Genomic DNA, 17998 nt, shown 5'->3' with positions numbered 1-17998 from the left:
GATATAACGGAATAACCTCCATGATATGATCTGACGTGATCAGGCAATCATTTGCAAGGGGAGTTTCCTGAGGGAGTGGTGGGAATATAATACACACATGGATATCTGACAAAGCTCACTTGCTTCCCCTGGATTCTGTTCCCAGCTCATCATCATCTGACCTACAATTCTTAGGACTTGAGCCAGAAGCCTATTTCCTGATCTGCCAACTTTGGGATTCACCAGCTCTGCAGCCCTGTGAACCAGCAGCCTGTTGTCTGAACTGCCAACTTTGAGATTCACCAGATTCCACAGCTATGTGAGCCATCAGCCTACGGTCTGACCTGCTGATTCTTTGTCAGCCCCTGCAGCCCCGAGAGTCAGGAGAATCCTCCAGCTGACATCTTGCCCAGGACATTGGGTCTCACCGGCCTCCACAAATGTGAGCCATTTCCTTGAGATAAATCTCTCTCTCTATATATACTGGTTTTGCTTCTCTAGAGAACCCAGCCTAAGACATTTTCTAACAAGAGTGATTCTAGAGACACAAAATCATTAGGTTGAGTTTTCTAGATTGGTTCTCAATTCTGACTAGTCTTAAAGGCACTGATGGTTCTGCCTGGAGTAGTAAAGAGGGAGTTGCTAATGCATGGAATGAGGTGGCTATATTAGTAGGAAAAATATCACCACCAATAGGTCACGTATTGGTGAGAGGCAAGGCTCTGGGTGATCACATGTTTGATATTTTCCTAAATTTTGTTGGAATGAGAAGTTGAAGGTAGCTGGTTGGTTGTGCCTACTTTCACTAGATAAAGTGATGAAAGAAAGAGATAAGCTCAGGGCTTCAGAGTCAAAGCTCAAGTGCCACATAAAAGACCTCAAAATTGCCAGTTATTCCTTGAAAGAAAGCCGTATTTCTTGTAGTGACAGAGCTGATACTGCCAAAAACCAAACCCAGAATCTTACCATAAGAGTGGTTGAATTACAAGACCAATTAAATTCCCAAACTAAATGGTGTCTGAAGTTAAAGAGAGAGTATTGATTGGGAAGAAATGGGATCCTGAAACTTGGGGTGGGGACATTTGAGCAGATAATCAAGATGCTGGAGATGGTGAGCCCCTAAATTCAGGGGAATTGCTCCTGCCAACAAAACCAGCCCTCTTATTCCTATCTGAAGAGATTACTCCATCTTTGTCTGCTAAGCCACCCTCCCCAACAAAACCATTACCCCCTCCACCCCCATCTGATGAAATTAACCCAGCTATGTCTGAAGAGGAAACCCTGGTGGCATAGTGGTTAAGTGCTACAGCTGCTAACCAAGAGGTCAGCAGTTCAAATCCACCAGGCGCTCTTTGGAAACTCTATGGGGCAGTTATACTCTGTCCTATAGGGTCGCTATGAGTCGGAATCGACTCGATGGCAGTGGGTTTGGTTTTGGGTACGTCTGAAGAGGCTTTGTCTGAGATATCACCTGGGGTAGTATCTGAGTCATTGCCTGGGGCATCTCCTGGGGCAGATGCCCTATAAGACATTGCTGAATGTCCCCAGGGTCCGTCCCCACCACCCATTTTTCTTTCTAGACTTATGATGAGACTTAAGTCCCAGCAAGCCCCAAAAGGTAAAGAACAAAGTGTGACTCAGGAAGAGGTATGCTATGCTCCCAAAGAACTGCTTGATTTTTCTAACATGTACAAACAGAAACTGGGGAATATGTGGGGGAATATGTGGGGGAATGGCTATTAAGGGTGTAGGATAATGGTGCAAGGAACATAAAGCTGGATTAGAATGAGTTTATTGCTATGGGCCCACTAAGTACAGATCTTTCATTCAATGTTTCAGCTCAAGAGGTTAGAAAAGGATCTAAAAGTTTATTTAGTTGGTTCGCCAAAGCATGAATTACACAGTGGCCTACACTAAATCAACCTCAAGTGCCAGACCTGCCTTGGTATATTGTAGGAGAAGGTAGCCAACCAAAAAAAACCAAACTCAGTGCCATCAAGTCGATTCTGACTCATAGCGACCCTATAGGACAGAGTAGATCTGCCCCATAGGGTTTCCAAGGAGTGCCTGGCAGATTCGAACTGCTGGCCCTTTGGTTAGCAGCCGTAGCACTTAACCACTATGCCACCAGGGTTTCTGAAGGTAGCCAAAGGCTTAGGGAAATTGACCTGTTATATGGATTTATCAGCTTAGACCCACAGACTCACACATGGAGTGCCAAGCGGACACACTTTTACCACAATGATGAGGAACAAATTTGTGAAGGGAGTCCCAGCATCACTGAAGACTGCTGATTGTGATTTTATGTAAGTTAGGCCAGCAATACACCTTCACTGTCCTACCTCAGCAGTATATCAACTGTTAAGCCCTATGTCATGATTTAGTCCAAAGGGAATTTGATCAACTTTCCCTTCTTCAAGACATCACACTAATCCATTACATTGATGACATTATGCTGATTGAACCTAGTAAGGAAGACATATCAATGACTCTAGACTTAGTGGTAAGGCATTTGTGTGCTAGAAGGTGGGATATTAATCCAACAGAAATTCAGGCACCTTCAACGTTACTGAAATTTCTAGGAGTCCAGTGGTTCTGGGTATGTCAAGATATTCCTTCTGAAGTGAAGAATAGGTTATTATATCTGGCCCTTTCCACAACTGAAAAGGAGGCACAATACCTGGTGGGCATCTTTGGATTTTGGAGGCAACATATCCCTCATTTGGTTGTGCTACTCAGGCATATTCATCAAGTGACTCAAAAAGCTGCTAGTTTTAAGTGGGACCCAGACAAAGAGAAGGCTCTGTAACAGGTTCAGGTTGCTCTGCTAGCCTCTGGGTCACTTGGGCCATATGATCTGGCTGATCTAATGGTGCTTGAAGGGTCAGTGGCAGATAGAGATGCTGTTTGGAGTCTGTCTGGCACCCTATTGGTGAACCACAGTGCATACCCTTAGGATTTTGGAGCACAGCCCAATAAATATCCTCTGCAGATATTTACTCTCCTTTTGAGAAACAGCTTTTGCCTTATTATTGGGGTTAGTATAGACTGAATGCTTAACCATGGGCCACAGGCCACCATGCATCCTGAGCTGTCTTTCATGAACTGGGTGTTGTCTGACCCATAGAATTATAAAGTCCGACATGCATGGCAGCACTCCATCATTATGGAAGTGGCATATAAAAATCAGACTTGACAGTAGCAAAAGGACAAATGTTGTATGAGACCACTATCATAAGAACTTGAAAAATAGTTTAAACAGAGAAGAAAATATTCCTTGATGGTTACAAGAGAGGGGAGAGAGGGAGGGAGAGAGAGGGGTATTCACTAATTAGATAATGGATAAGAACTATTTTAGGTGCAGGGAAAGACAACACACAATACAGGAGAGGTCAGCATAACTGGACTAAACCAAAAGCTAAGAAGTTTCCTGAATAAACTGAATACTTCGAAGGCCAGTAAGCAGGGGCAGGGGTTTGGGGACCATGGTTTCAGGGGGCATCTAAGTCAATTGGCATAATAAAATCTATAAAGAAAACATTCTGCATCCCACCTTGGAGAGTGGTGTGTGGGGTCTTAAATGCTAGCAAGCGGCTGTCTAAGATGGATCAATTGGTCTCAACCCACCTGGAGCAAAGGAGAAATGAAGAACACCAAAGACACAAAGTGAGCCCAAGAGAGAGAAGGGGCCACATAAACCAGAGACTACATCAGCCTAAGACCAGAACTACGTGGTGCCTGGCCACAACCGATGACTGCCCTGACAGGGAACACAACAGAGAACCTCTGATGGAGCAGGAGAGCAGTGGGATGCAGACCTCAAATTCTTATAAGGAGACCAGGCTTAATGGTCTGACTGAGACTAGAAGGACCCTGGAGGTCATGGTCCCCAGACCTTCTGTTAGCCCAAGACAGGAACTGTTCCCAAAGCCAACTCTTCAGACAGAGATTGGACTGGACTATGGGATAGAAAATGATATTGGTGAAGAGTGAGCTTCTTGGATCAAGTAGACACATGAGACTATGTGGGCAGCTCCTGTCTGGAGGAGAGATGAGACGGGAGAGGGGGTCAGAAGCTGGCTGAATGGACATGAAATTAGAGAGTGGAGGGAAGGAGTGTGCTGTCTCATTAGGGGGAGAGCAACTAGGAGTATATAGCAAGGTGTATATAAATTTTTGTATGAAAGACTGACTTGATTTATAAACTTTCACTTAAAGCACAATAAAAATAGTAATAAAAAAAAGATCAAACATTAGCAGGATCTGAAGGCAAAAATAAGTTGTATGAAGAAGTGGTCCAAGTGTCCATAGCCTCACTCCCGTCATATTCTTTGCCCCTTCCAGCCTGCATTTATGGGCTCATGGGGAGTTCCTCATGAACAGTTGACCGACAAAGAGAAAACTGGTGCCTGGTTTACAGATGATTCTGTGCCAGATTCAGGAACCACTCAAAAATGTATAGCGGCAGCACTACAGCCCCTTTCTGGGGTCTCCCTGAAAGATAGTGGCGAAGAGAAATCCTCCCAATGGGCAGAATTTCGAGCAGGGCACCTGGTTGTACACTTTGCTAGGAAGGAGAAATAGCCAGATGTGCAATTGTATACTGATTCATGGGCTGTGGCCAATGGTTTGGCTGCATGGTCAGGGACTTGGAAGGAACATGATCGGAAAATTGGAGACAAGGGGGTATGGGGAAGAGGAATGTGGATAGACCTCTCTGAATGGGCCAAAGAAGTGAAGATGTTTGTGTCTCATGTGAATGCTCACCAAAGGGTAACCTTGGCAGAGCAGGACTTTAAAAATCAAGTGGCTAGGATGATGCTTTCCCTGGAAACCAGTCATTCCCTTTCCCCAGCCACTCCTGTCATTGCTCAATGGGCTCATGAACAAAGTGGCCATGGTGGCAGAGATGGAGGTTATGCGTGGGCTCAGCAACATGGACTTCCATTTACCAAGGTCGACTTGGCTACAGCCACTGCTGAGTGCCATATTGCCAGCAATAGAGACCAACACTGTCCCTGAAATGGTACTGTTCCTCGAGGCATTCAGCAATCAACTTGGTGGCAGGCTGATTACATTGGACCACTTTCATCATAGAAAGGGCAGCATTTTGTCATATTGGAATAGGAACTCTGCATATGGCTTTTCCTTCCCTGTACACAATATTTCAGCCAAAAATGCGATTTGTGGACTCACAGAATATCTAATCTACTATCATGGTATCCTACATAGCATTGCCTTGGATCAAGGGACTCACTTCACAGCAAATAAAGTGTAACAATGGGCCCATGCTCATGGAATTCACTGGTCATACCATACTCCCCACCATCCTGAAGCAGCTGACTTGATAGAACAATGGAATGGCCTCCTAAAGACACAATTATGGCACCAGCTAGGTGGCAATAGTTTGTAGGGCTGGGGCAATGTTCTCCAAGAGGCTGTATATGCTCTAAACCACTGTCCAATATATGGTGCTGTTTCTCCCATAGCCAGATTCACAGTTCCAGGAACCAAGGGGTGGAAACGGAATTGCATCACTCACTATTACCCCTAATGACCCACTCACAAATTTTTTTCTTTTTGTCCCTGCGACCCTGTGCTGTGTGGGCCTAGAGGTCTTAGTTCCAAAGGGAAGAATGCTGCCACCTGGAGGCACATCACTGATTTTATTGAACAGAAAGTTAAGAATGCCACCTGGCCACTTTGGTCTCTTCATACCTCTGAAGCAACAGGCAAAGAAGGGAGTTACCATATTAGCTGATGTGGATGATGCTGATTACCAAGGGGAAATCAGATTGATATTACATAATGGAGGTAAAGAAAACAGGAGATCCCTTAGGGCATCTCTTAGTACTACCATGCTCTGTGATTAAAATCAATGGAAAACTACAGAAACACAATTCTGACACGGCTACTAATGGCCCAGACCCTTCAGGAATGAGGTTTGGGTCACCGTATCATAATCAGCTGAGGTTCTTGTTAAGGTAAAGGGGATATGGAATGGGTGGAGGAAGAAGGTAGTTCTAAATGCCAGTTATAACCATGTGACTAGTTACAGAAATGAGGAGATGTATTTCTTTCTTGTTTTATTATACACACAATTGTGCATATGTGTTGTTGTTAGGTGTCGTTGATTCAGTTCTAACTCACAGTGATCTTATGTGCAACAGAATGAAACACTGCCTGGTCATGCACCATCCTCACAACTGTTGCTGTACTTGAGCCCATCATTGCAGTCACTGTGTCAATTCATCTCATGGAGGGTCTTCCTCTCTTTTGCTGACCCTCTACTTTACCAAGCATGATGTCCTTCTCCAGGGAATATGTTAACACTTCCAAAGTGTGTGTGTGTGTGTGTGTGTGTGTGGAGTCCTGGTGGTGCAGTGGTTAAAGCACTTGGCTGCTAACTGAAAGGTCAGCAGCTCAAACCCACCAGCAGCTTTATGGGGGCAAGTTGTGGCATTCTGCTTCTGTAAAGATTTACAACATTGGAAACCCTGAGGGGCAATGCTACTTTGTCCTAGAGGGCCAGTGTGAGTCGGGATTGACTCAACGGCAGTGGGATATATATATATATATATATATATATATATATATATATATATGTATAAATTTGTATATATATATATATGGAAACCCTGGTGGCGTAGTGGTTAAGTGCTACAGCTGCTAACCAAAGGGTCAGCAGTTTGAATCCGCCAGGTGCTCCTTGGAAACTCTATGGGGCAGTTCTATTCTGTCCTATAGGGTTGCTATGAGTTGGAATTGACTAGATGGCACTGGGTGGGGTTATATATACATATATATATATAAATTATATATAGAGAGAGCAAATATTTTGTTTTCTTCACTCCCTTATCCCATCACTTATAAAATAGAAGAGGTAAAGTGGGCAGTGAGTTTTTTGTTGTATGCATGTTAGTTGTATCATCTTAGGCACAAATATGACATTAGAATTGTCTTTATTTAGAGATCATTTATGCATGGTTTAAGGAGATGGGTACAGGTGCCTAGCTGACAAAGGTTTGGACTGTGATAGTGGTATGTGTCAACTTGGCTAGGCCATCATTCTCAGTATTGCCTAATTATCCTCCATTTGGTGATCTGATGTAATTATCCTCCCTTTTGTGGTATAATACAATCATCTCCATGATGTGATCTGATGTGACCAGCCAATCAGTTGTAAGGGGAGTTTCCCTAGAGGTGTGGCCTGCACCATACACACACACACACACACACACACACACACACACATATATATACATATAACGGGAATTCCAGAACACTTAATTGTGTTCATGAGGAACCTTTACATAGATCAAGAGGCAGTTGTTAGGACAGAATAAGGGAATACTGATTGGTTTAAAGTCAGGAAAGGTATGTGTCAGTGTTGTATCCTTTCACCATACCTATTCAATCTGTATGCTGAGCAAATAATCCAAGAAGCTGGACTATATGAAGAAGAACAGGGCATCAGGATTGGAGGAAGACTCATTAACAACCTGTGTTACGCAGATGACACAACCTTGCTTGCTGAAAGTGAAAAGGACTTGAAGCACCTACTAACGAAGATCAAAGACCAGAGCCTTCACTATGGTTTGTACCTCAACATAAAGAAAACAAAAATCTTCACAACTGAACAATGAACAACATCATGATAAATGGAGAAAAGATTGAAGTCGTCAAAGATTTCATTGTACTTGGATCCACAATCAACAGCCATGGAAGCAGCGGTTAAGAAATCAAACAACACATTGCAGTGGGTAAATCTGCCACAAAGGACCTCTTTAAAGTGATGGAAAGCAAAGATGTCACCTTGAAGACTAAGGTGTGACTGACCCAAGCCATGGTATTTTCAATCACATCATATGCATGTGAAAGCCGGACAATGAATAAGGAAGACCGAAGAAGAACTGATGCCTTTGAATTGTGGTGTTGGCGAAGAATATCGAACACACCATGGACTCCAAAAGAACGAACAAATCTGTCTCGGAAGAAGTACAACCAGAATGGTCCTTAGAAGCAAGGAGTGCAAGACTGCGACTTATATACTTTGGATGTGTTGTCAGGAGGGATCAGTCCCTGGAGAAGGACATCATGCTTGGCAGAGTACAGGGTCAGCGGAAAAGAGGAAGACCCTCAATGAGGTGGATTGATATAGTGGCTGCAACAACGAGCTCAAGCATAACAACGATTGTAAGGATGATGCAGGACCGGGCAGTGTTTTGTTCTGTTGTGCATAGGGTCGCTATGAGTTGGAACCATCTTGACAGCCCCTAACAACAACAACAATACGGACGTTCTTGCAAAACTCTCTTGCTTGCTATGGATCTTATTTCTGGTTCATCATCATCTGACCTCTGGTTCTTGGGACTTGAGTCAGCAGCCTTTTTCCTGATCTGCCAAGTTTGGGATTCACCAGCTCCGTAGCCCTGTCAGCCAGAAGCCTGTCATCTGACTTGCCGATTCTGGCTTCATCAGCCCCTGCAGCTACATGAGTCAGGAGAAGGCTCCAGCCAATGCCTGACCCATGGACTTTGGGACTTGCCAGCTTCCACAACAGCGTGAGCTATTTCCTTGAGATAAAGCTCTCTCTCTATAAAATATACAAGCATTTTTTTTTTCTCACTAGCGAACCCAGCCTGAGACAGTTGCATTGAGTTGTAACGAACTCAACAGCAACTAACATTGACAACTAGGGGGGAAATCCTTTATTTGTAGATTTTTCCAGGTTCCCACTATAGGCAATGTCTGCCAGCCTGATGTCACTGAACACAGAGTTGGAAAGAGATGTGCACAATCAGCTTTCATGAGCTAGTCTGAGATGGCTCCAGCACACCACTAGCTAAGATTTCTTCCAGTTCTCACATCAAATGAGAATGTGATTGACATACAGAATTCATTCTATCTCTCCCCCTGTCTGGGCAGATACACACTTCCATTTCTTGGAAGCTAAAATTAGTTGGTGGATAACAAGAGCTTTTACAGTCTAGCTCCCATCCCTCCCAGAAGTGGGGTAGAAGTGAAGAAAACAGTGTTTTCAACGAGATAAAAATAAAATACAGCATTTTGATCATTATTTATATCAGTAGTTAATGAATATATAGTAACATTTATTAATAAAATGCAATAATCATATTCAAACTTTCATTTCCTGGGAAAAATCTCTTCCCTGCTCTTGTGGTTTTATGAAGTAGAAGGTGGACAACTTATTCCACATCAAGCAAGGTTGACATCAGATTGACTAACGAGGTGCTTTGTCCCCATCTGTCTCACCTGAGTCCACCCGGTGGTTGTGCATTGCTGAGACTTTTGGCCATAGAGGGAGGGGAGGGAGCTTCCCTTTGTTACCAGTGCCCAAGATCTGATCACCAGCTACTGAGTATTAACCGAACCACTCAAGTTTCTCCCAACAGGTTGCCTCCACCTCCATCCATTTGCCCCTAATTTTCCTCTGCTATGACTGCTCTCCTTTTAATTGGAGTCAAAATCCTATTATTCCTTCAAGGCTGCATTTCAAATGTCTCATCCTCTATAAAGCTTTTTTTTTGCAGACCCTTCACTACCTCATATAGCTTCCTTTCTCTTTGACCAGCCACAGCACTTTGACCTCTTTTATGACACAAGTGTTACCCTATTTTTAATACAGTCACTGATATACTTGTTCTATTCCCCAACTAGATTGTGAACATCTTGAAGGAAGAAGTTAGGTCTTATTAATCGTTTTTTCTATTTCTTACAGTGTGTTTAATAAATGCTTTTGGATTTTATTTTATTATTATTGCTTTTTTTTATTGTGCTTTAAGTGAAAGTTTACAATTCAAGCCTGTTTCTCATACAAAAACTTATACACACATTGTTATGTGACCCTAGTTGTCCGCCTTGCAATGTGACAGCACACTCCTCTCCACCCTTTATTTCCTGTGCCCATTCTACCAGCTCCTGACCCCCTCTGCCTTCTCATCATGCCTTCAGACAGGAGCTGCCCATACAGACTGGTGTCTACTTGAGCTAAGAAGCGCATTCCTCATCAGTATCATTTTATGTCTTATAGTCCAGTCTAATCTTTGTCTGAAGAGTTGGCTTTGGGAATGGTTTTAGTTTTGGGCTAATACAGAGTCCAGGAGCCATGACCTCTGGGATCCCTCCAGTTTCAGCCAGACCATTTATTCTGTTTTTTTTTTTTTACTAGAATTTGAGGTCTGCATCCCACTTTTCTCCTGCTCCATCAGGGATTCTCTGTTGTGTTCCCTGTCAAGGCAGTCATTGGTGGTAGCTGGGTACCATCTAGTTCTTCCAGTCTCAGACTGATGGAATCTCTGGCTTATGTGACCCTTTCTTCCTCCTGGGCTCATATTTTCCTTGCGTCTTTGGTGCTCTTCATTCTCCTTTGCTCCAGGTGGTTTGGGACAAATTGATGCATCTTAGATGGCCGCTTGCGAGCTTTTAAGACCCCAGACACCACTCACCAAAGCGGAAAGCAGAACGTTTTCTTAGTATACTTTGTTATGCCAATTAACCTAGATGTTCCCCGAAACCATGGTCCTCAGACCCCCACCCCTGCTACTCTGTCCCTTGAAGTGTTTGGTTGTATTCAGGAAACTTCTTAGGTTTTGGTTTAGTCCGGTTGTGCTGACTTTCACTGTATTGTGTGTTGTCCTTCCCTTCACCTAAAATAATTCTTGTCTACTATCTAATTAGTGAATACCCCTCTCTCTCCCTCTCCACCTTCATAACCATCAAAGAATATTTTCTTCTGCGTTTAAAGCTTTTCTTGAGTTCTTATAAAAGTGGCCTCATACAATATTTGACCTTTTGCAACTGACTAATTTCACTCAGCATAATGCCTTCCAGTTCCTCCATGTTATGAGATTTTTATGGATTCATCATTGTTCTTTGTGGTTGTGTAGTATTCCATTGTGTACATTCCATAATTTGTTTATCCATTCATCCATTGATGGGAACCTTGGTTGTTTCCTAGGATATATTCCAAGGAGTGGAATTGCTGGATCTTATGGTAGCTCTATTTCTAGCTTTTTAAGGAAGTGCCAAATCGATTTCCAAAGTGGTTGTACCATTTGACATTCCCACCAGCAGTGTAGAAGTGTTCCAGTCTCTCCACAACCTCTCCACATTTATTATTTTGGTTTTTTGGATTAATGCCAGCCTTGTTGGGGTGAGATGGAATCTCATCGTAGTTTTAATTTGCATTTCTCTAATGGCTAATGATTGTGAGCATTTCCTCATGTATCTGTTAGTCTCCTAAAGGTCTTCTTTGGTGAAGTGCCTGTTCATATCCTTTGCCAATTTTTTAATTGGGTTATTAGTTTCTCTGAGTTTTTGCAGTATCCTGTAGATTTTCGAGATTAGACATTGATCAGATTTGTTGTAGTTTTTACTCTTTTGGTGAGGTCTTTGAATGACCATAAGATTTTTAGGAGCTCCGAGTTCTCTAGTTTCTCTTCTAGTGTTTGTGCGTTGTTAGTAGTGTTTCGTATACTGTGTATGCCATGTATGAGGGCTCCTAGCCTTGTCCCTATTTTTTCTTCCATGATCTTTATCATTTTAGGTTTTATATTTAAATCTTTGATCCATTTTCAGTTAGTTTTTGTGCATGGTGTGAGGTGTGGGTCTTGTTTCATTTTTTTGCAGATGGATATACAGTTATGCCTGCACTGTTTGTTAAAGAGACTGTCTTTTCCGCATTTTATGGACTATGGGCCTTTGTCAAATAGCTGCTCATAGGCGGGTGAATTTATGTTTGGATTCTCAATTCTGTTTCCATGGGCCTATGTATCTGTCGTTGTGCCAGTACCAGGCTGTTTTGACTACTGGGGCAGTATAATAGTTTAAAAAATCAGGTAGTATGAGGCCTCCCACTTTGCTCCTCTTTTACAGTACTTCTTTAGTTATTCAGGTCCTCTTCCCTTCCCATATGAAGTTGGTGATTTGTTTCTCCATTTCATTAAAAAATTCCATTGGAATTTGGATCAGGATTACATTGTATTTATAGATCGCTTTGCATAGAATAGACATTTTCACAATGTTGAATCTTCCTATCCATCAGCAAGGTATGTTTTTCCACTTGTGTAGGTCTCTTTTGAATTTTTGCAGCAGTGTCTTGTAGTTTGCTTTGTTTAGGTCTTTTACATCTCTGGTTAGATTTATTCCCAAGTATTTTATCTTCTTGGGGGCTATTGTAAATGATATTGATTTGGTGATTTCCTCTTCAATGTTCTCTCTGTTGGTGTAGAGGAATCCAACTGATTTTTAGATGTGTATCTTGTATCCTGATACTTTGCTGAACTCTTCTATTAGTTCCAGTACTTTTCTTGTGGATTCTTTGGGGTTTTCTGTGTATATCATCTGCAAATAGAGATACTTTTACTTCTTCCTTACCAATTTGGATGGACTATATTTCTTTATCTGGCCTAATTTTTCTAGCTAGGACCTCCAGCACAACGTTGAATAAGAGTGGTGATAAAGGGCATCCTTCTCTGGTTCCCATTTTCAAGGGGAATCCTTTCAGGCTGTCTCCATTTAGGATGATGTTGGCTGTTGGCTTTGTATAAATGCCTTTTATTATGTTGAGGGATTTCCCTTCTATTCCTATTTTGCTGAGAGTTTTTTTTTTACCATGAACGGGTGTTGAACTTTGTCAAATGCCTTCTCTGCATCAGTTGATAAGATCATGTGGTTCTGGTCTTTTATGTATGTGATGGATTATATTGATTGTTTTTCTAACGTTAAACCACCGACCCTGCATACCTGGTATGAATCCCACTTGGTCATGGTGAGTTATTTTTTTTTGACATGCTGTTGAATTCTATTGGCTAGAATTTTATTGAGGATTTTTGCATCAAATTCATGAGGGATATAGGTCTGTAATTTTCTTTTTTTGTTGTATCTTTATCTAGTTTTGGTATCAGGGTTATACTGGCTTCATAGAATGAGTTTGGGAATATTCCATCCTTTTCTATGCTCTGAAATACCTTTAGTAATAGTGGTGTTAACTCTTCTCTGAAAAAAAAATTTTTTTTTTTTTTTCTGAAAGTTTGGTGGAATTCTCCAGTGAAGCCACCAGGGCCAGGGTTTTTTTTTTTTTTTTTTGGTGAGTTTTTAAATTATCTTTTCAATCTCTTCTTTTGTTACAGGTTTATTTAGTTGTGCTGCCTCTATTTATGTTAGTTCAGGTGGGTAGTGTGTTTCTAGAAATTTGTCCATTTGCTCTAGGTTTTCAAATTTGTTAGAGCACAATTTTTCATAGTATTCTGCTACGATTCTTTTAATTTCAGTTGGCTCTGTTGTGATATAGCCCATCTCATTTCTTATTCAGGTTATTTGCTTTCTCTCCTGTTTTCCTTTTGTCAGTTTGGCCAATGGTTTCTCTATTTTGTTGATCTTTTCAAAGAACTGACTTTTGGTCTTGTTAACTCTTTCAATTGTTTTTCTGTTCTCTATTTCATTTAATTTTTGTCATTTGCTTTCTTCTGGTGCCTGAGGGCTTCTTTTGCTGCTCTCTTTCTATTTGTTTCACTTTTCTATTTGTTGGAGTTGTAGGGATAATTCTTTGATTTTGGCCCTTTTATCTGTTTGGATGTGTGCATTTGTCATTATAAATTGACCTCTGAGCACTGCTTTTGCTGTGTCTCAAAGATTCTTGTAAGAAGTGTTTTCATTCTCATTTGATTCTGTGAATTTCTTTATTCTGTCCTTAATATCTTCTACAACCCAGTAGTTTTTGAGCAAGGTGTTGTACTTTTTCCATGTGTTCGTTTTTTTTTTTTCCTTGCTTTTTCTCTTATCATTTCTAGTTTTATGGCTTTATGGACAGAAAAGTTACTTTGTGACATTTTGATGTTTTGGATTCTGCTAAGGCTTGCTTTATGACCTAAAATGTGGTCCATTCTGGATAATGTTCCATGTGTGTTTGAAAAGCAAGTATACTTGGCTGCTGTTTGGTGCAGTGTTCTACGTATGTCTATGAGGTCAAATTGGTTGATTGTGGCATTTAGATCTTCTGTGTCTTTATTGAGCTGCTTTCTTGGATATTCTGTCCTTCACTGAAAGTGCTGTGTTGAAGTCTCCTACTATTATTGTGGAGCTATCTATCTCCCTTTTCAATGTTTGTTTTATGTATTTTGGAACCCTGTCATTGTGTGTGTAAATATTTATTATTGTTATATCTTGGTATATTGATCCTTTAATCATAATATATTGTCCTTTCTTATCTTCCGTGGTGGTTTTAACTTTAAAGCCTGTTTTGTCAGAAATTAATATTGCCACTACAGCTTTTTTTTGATTGTTGTTTGCTTGATATATTTTTTTCCATCCTTCGAGGTTTAGTTTGTTTGTGTCTTTAAGTCTAAGATGTACCTTTTGTAGGCAGCATATCTTGTAGGCAGCATATAGATGAATTTTGTTTTTTATCCATTCTGCCACTCTCTGTCTCTTTATTGGTGCATTTAGTCCATTTACATTCAGCATAATTTTTGATAGGTATAGGTTTATAGGTTTAGTGCTGTCATTTTGATGACTTTTTTTTGTTTTGTTTTGTCGACAGTTTCTTTCTTCCACTTAATTTTCTGTGCTGAATAGTTTTTCTTTATATTTTGTCTTTTCCTCTTTTTCATTGTTGTTGCTTTTGCAGTTGCTGAGTCTTTATGTTCTTCTTTTTTCTTATTTTGATGTGTAGGATTGTTAGTTTCCTTTGTGATTACTTTAATAGTTACCCCTATTTTTCTAAGTTTAAACCAAACTTTTATTTCTTTATATTCCCTTGACTTTCTCTCCATATAAAAGATCTATGAATACATTTTTTAGTCCTTCTTTTTTGATTTAATGTTGTCATCTTTTACAGAATGACATCTCTGTTTCCCCGTATTGAGTGTTTTAGTTTTGATTTATTTTTGTGATTTCCCTCTCTGGGTTGATATCTGGTTGCTCTGTCCTGTGTTCTAGTCTTGCGTTGTTACCTGATGTTAATGATTTTCTAACCAGAGGTCTCCGTTTAGTATCTCTTATATGTTTGGTTTGGTTTTTGCAAATTCCCTAAACTTCTGTTTATCTGGAAATGTCCTAATTTTGCCTTCATATTTGAGAGACAGTTTTGCTGCATATGTAATTCTTGGCTGGCAATTTTTGTCCTTCAAGGCCTTATATATGTCATTCCATTGCCTTCTTGCCTGCTTGGTTTCTGCTGTGTAGTCTGAGCTTAGTCTTATTGACTATCCATTTATCTTAGCCACTCTTAAAATTCTCTCTTTATCTTCGGTTTTGGCAAGCTTGACTATAATATGTCTTGGTGACTTTCTTTTGGGGGGGTTCGATGAGCATGTTGGATAGATATCATCTCATCTTTTACAATATCAGGGAAGTTTTCTGCCAACAAATCTTCAACAATTCTCTCTGTATTTTCTGTTATCACCCCCTGTTCTGATACTCCAATCACTCATAGATTCTTTCTCTTGATAGAGTCCCACATAATTCTTAGGGTTTCTACATTTTTTAAATTCTTTTATCTGATTTTTCCACAAATCTTCAATCTTAGTAATTCTGATTTCCATTGCCTCAATTCTGCTCCTATGACTTTCTGTTGAGTTGTGTAATTCAGAAATTTTATTGTTAATCTTCTGAATTTCTTTTTGCTGTCTCCCTATGGATTCTTGCAGCCTGTTACATTTATCATTATGCTCTTCTCTAATCCTCTTAAATTCCAGTAATGCTATTCTGTGTGTTCCTTGGCTTTTTCTGCATTTTGCCTGATCTTCTTCCTGATCTCTTGAAGAGTTCTGTATGTTAATCTCTTATATTCTACCTCTGGTAGTTCCAGGAAGTTCTCTTCATCCAGAAGATTTCTTGATTCTTTGTTTTGGGACCTTGCTGAAGCCATCATTGTCTGCATCTTTATGTGACTTGGCGTTGACTGTTGTCTCCAAGCCATCAATAAGCTATCATATTTATTTATTTTGTTTGCTTACTGTGTGCTAGTTTTTTGTTTTGTTTTGCTTTGATATGTCCAAATAGGCTGGTCGTATGAGCTAGTTTGATTATTGGTGCCTTTGAAGCTCTAATGCCCTGTCACCCGGTGGTTAGAGCTGTTGCTAGGTAAATGAGCCTGGGAATCCATTTATTTTCTTGTATGGATTCAGCTCAGGTATCCAGGTAGTTGGTCACCAAGTATGTGGTGCAGGCTCTCACCTACAGTTTTAGAAGAGCAGGGGTGATTGATGTAGATATCTGGCTGCAGTAGGGGGTCACTTGCTAAGCAAGGAAGAGGACTGATAACCGCCCCTGAGTATCTATAAGGAAAGCATGCCCCTGTTCCCTAGAGCACCTGGGTGTGTGTGTTTTGCAGCCAGAGTATGGAATCCAGTGCTGTTGGCTGTAAGGACTAGGAGGCACAACTTATCCTTGGGTCCCTGTCGAGGGTGGCTAGGTAGCATGGGTGGAGCTACCAGTCCTCAGGCCCCTGATGTGGGTAGGTGAGGACCCTGCTTAATAGGTAGAGTGGTGTCAAATGTCATGAAGCTGCCTCTCCACCATACAGGTGAAATAGTTGAAGTTAGACTTCAGATGTATACCCTGTTGTACTGTGCTAACGAGGGCCTACACTGTTGAAATGGGTCCACACAGGCCTATGCAGGGGTGAAAGGCATCCAAAGTTCGTGGACCACTTATGCCTCTGCCTAGGCAAAGGAGCTATTTCTGCCCTGAGTTCCCAGCTTAGGGGAGTTGGCAGATTTTTTCCCCCCCCGTTTGTTAATTTGTTCCTTCTCTAAGGCTGGGAGGATGGCTCTGGATGCATGACAGGCCCTACTTCCAGCCAGAGAAAGCAGCTATCACTGAAGCCAGCTCGGGACCCAGCGCAGAGCGGGAAGGGGTCAGGTAAATGGGATTTTTTCCCAAAGGGGTGTTTTTTAATCTGTATGGTAGGTTAAACACATGTACTTATCTTATGCCAAGAGTGCCACTTTTCCTGATTCTGGAGGCATGAGTGAACTCTCTGCTTCTTGGTCTCTCCCAATGTGGAAAATGTGTCCCGAATGCCACTACTTGCCTCACTGCACTCACACCAGTGGATCTGGCCTGTGGGGTGTCAGTTCCCAGAGGGTCAGGTCTGGCAACTCCTTGCTGCTTCTGAACCATCTACCATCTCTCCCTCCCCCTGCTGCTCAGTCTGATTCCTCAACTTTGCCTTTGATGTTCAGGGCTCCTAGATTGTCATATATAATCAATTCACTTGTTTTTTTGGGCCTTTGTTGTAAGAGAGACCACTGGAAGTGTCTGACTACTCCAACATTTTGCTGCTTTTGAATTTTAATTGAACTTATATGACTAGAAGGTGACATAGTGGCTTAATCTAAAGAGTTATTTAAAAAATGAGTTCTAAATTTGCATTCTACTGAATAAAATACAGAATAGTATTAGCTAGGACTATTGCTGTGCAGAAGTCTAAATTCTTTGTACCCTTTGTGAGATGCCAAAAGACACAGCCCTCCCATACACAGGGTTTGCCAAAGTGCTTGAAACTCTCACATTACCTATCTACAGATGTGCACACATTCACAAGAGGTGAATTTTATAAATTGGATTAATTGAGCAAGGATATTTTCAATATTTTCTGTGCACTCAGAACATTGCCAGGTACCATATGAAATCTAAAAGTGGTCTAATACATTGTCTATGCCCTCAGGGAGCTTGGAGTTTGGTGGTGAGGACAAACTCAATATACTTGAAACAAAAGTGAGTGGTTTGAGATGGTTAGGGAATACCTGACCTGAGCCTTTCAAGATGAAGTAGAATTTGCATAAGACAGGGAGAGAGAGAAAAAGAGGGAAATAGAGAAGCATAGGATAAAGGATAGAGAAATACCCTTCGCATAAAAAGACCAAACTTAATGGTCAGACTGGGACTTGAGGGAACCCAGAGGCCATGGACCCCAGACCTTCTGTTAGCCCTGGGCAGGAACCATTCCCAAAGCCAACTCTTCAGACAGGGATTGGACTAGGACAGGGGA

The sequence above is a fragment of the Elephas maximus genome, chromosome 17, assembly GCF_024166365.1.
Source record: "Elephas maximus indicus isolate mEleMax1 chromosome 17, mEleMax1 primary haplotype, whole genome shotgun sequence".
NCBI classification, from domain to species: Eukaryota; Metazoa; Chordata; class Mammalia; order Proboscidea; family Elephantidae; genus Elephas; species Elephas maximus.
The sequence above is the reverse complement of the archived record's forward strand: the minus strand, read 5'-3'. Positions refer to the sequence as shown.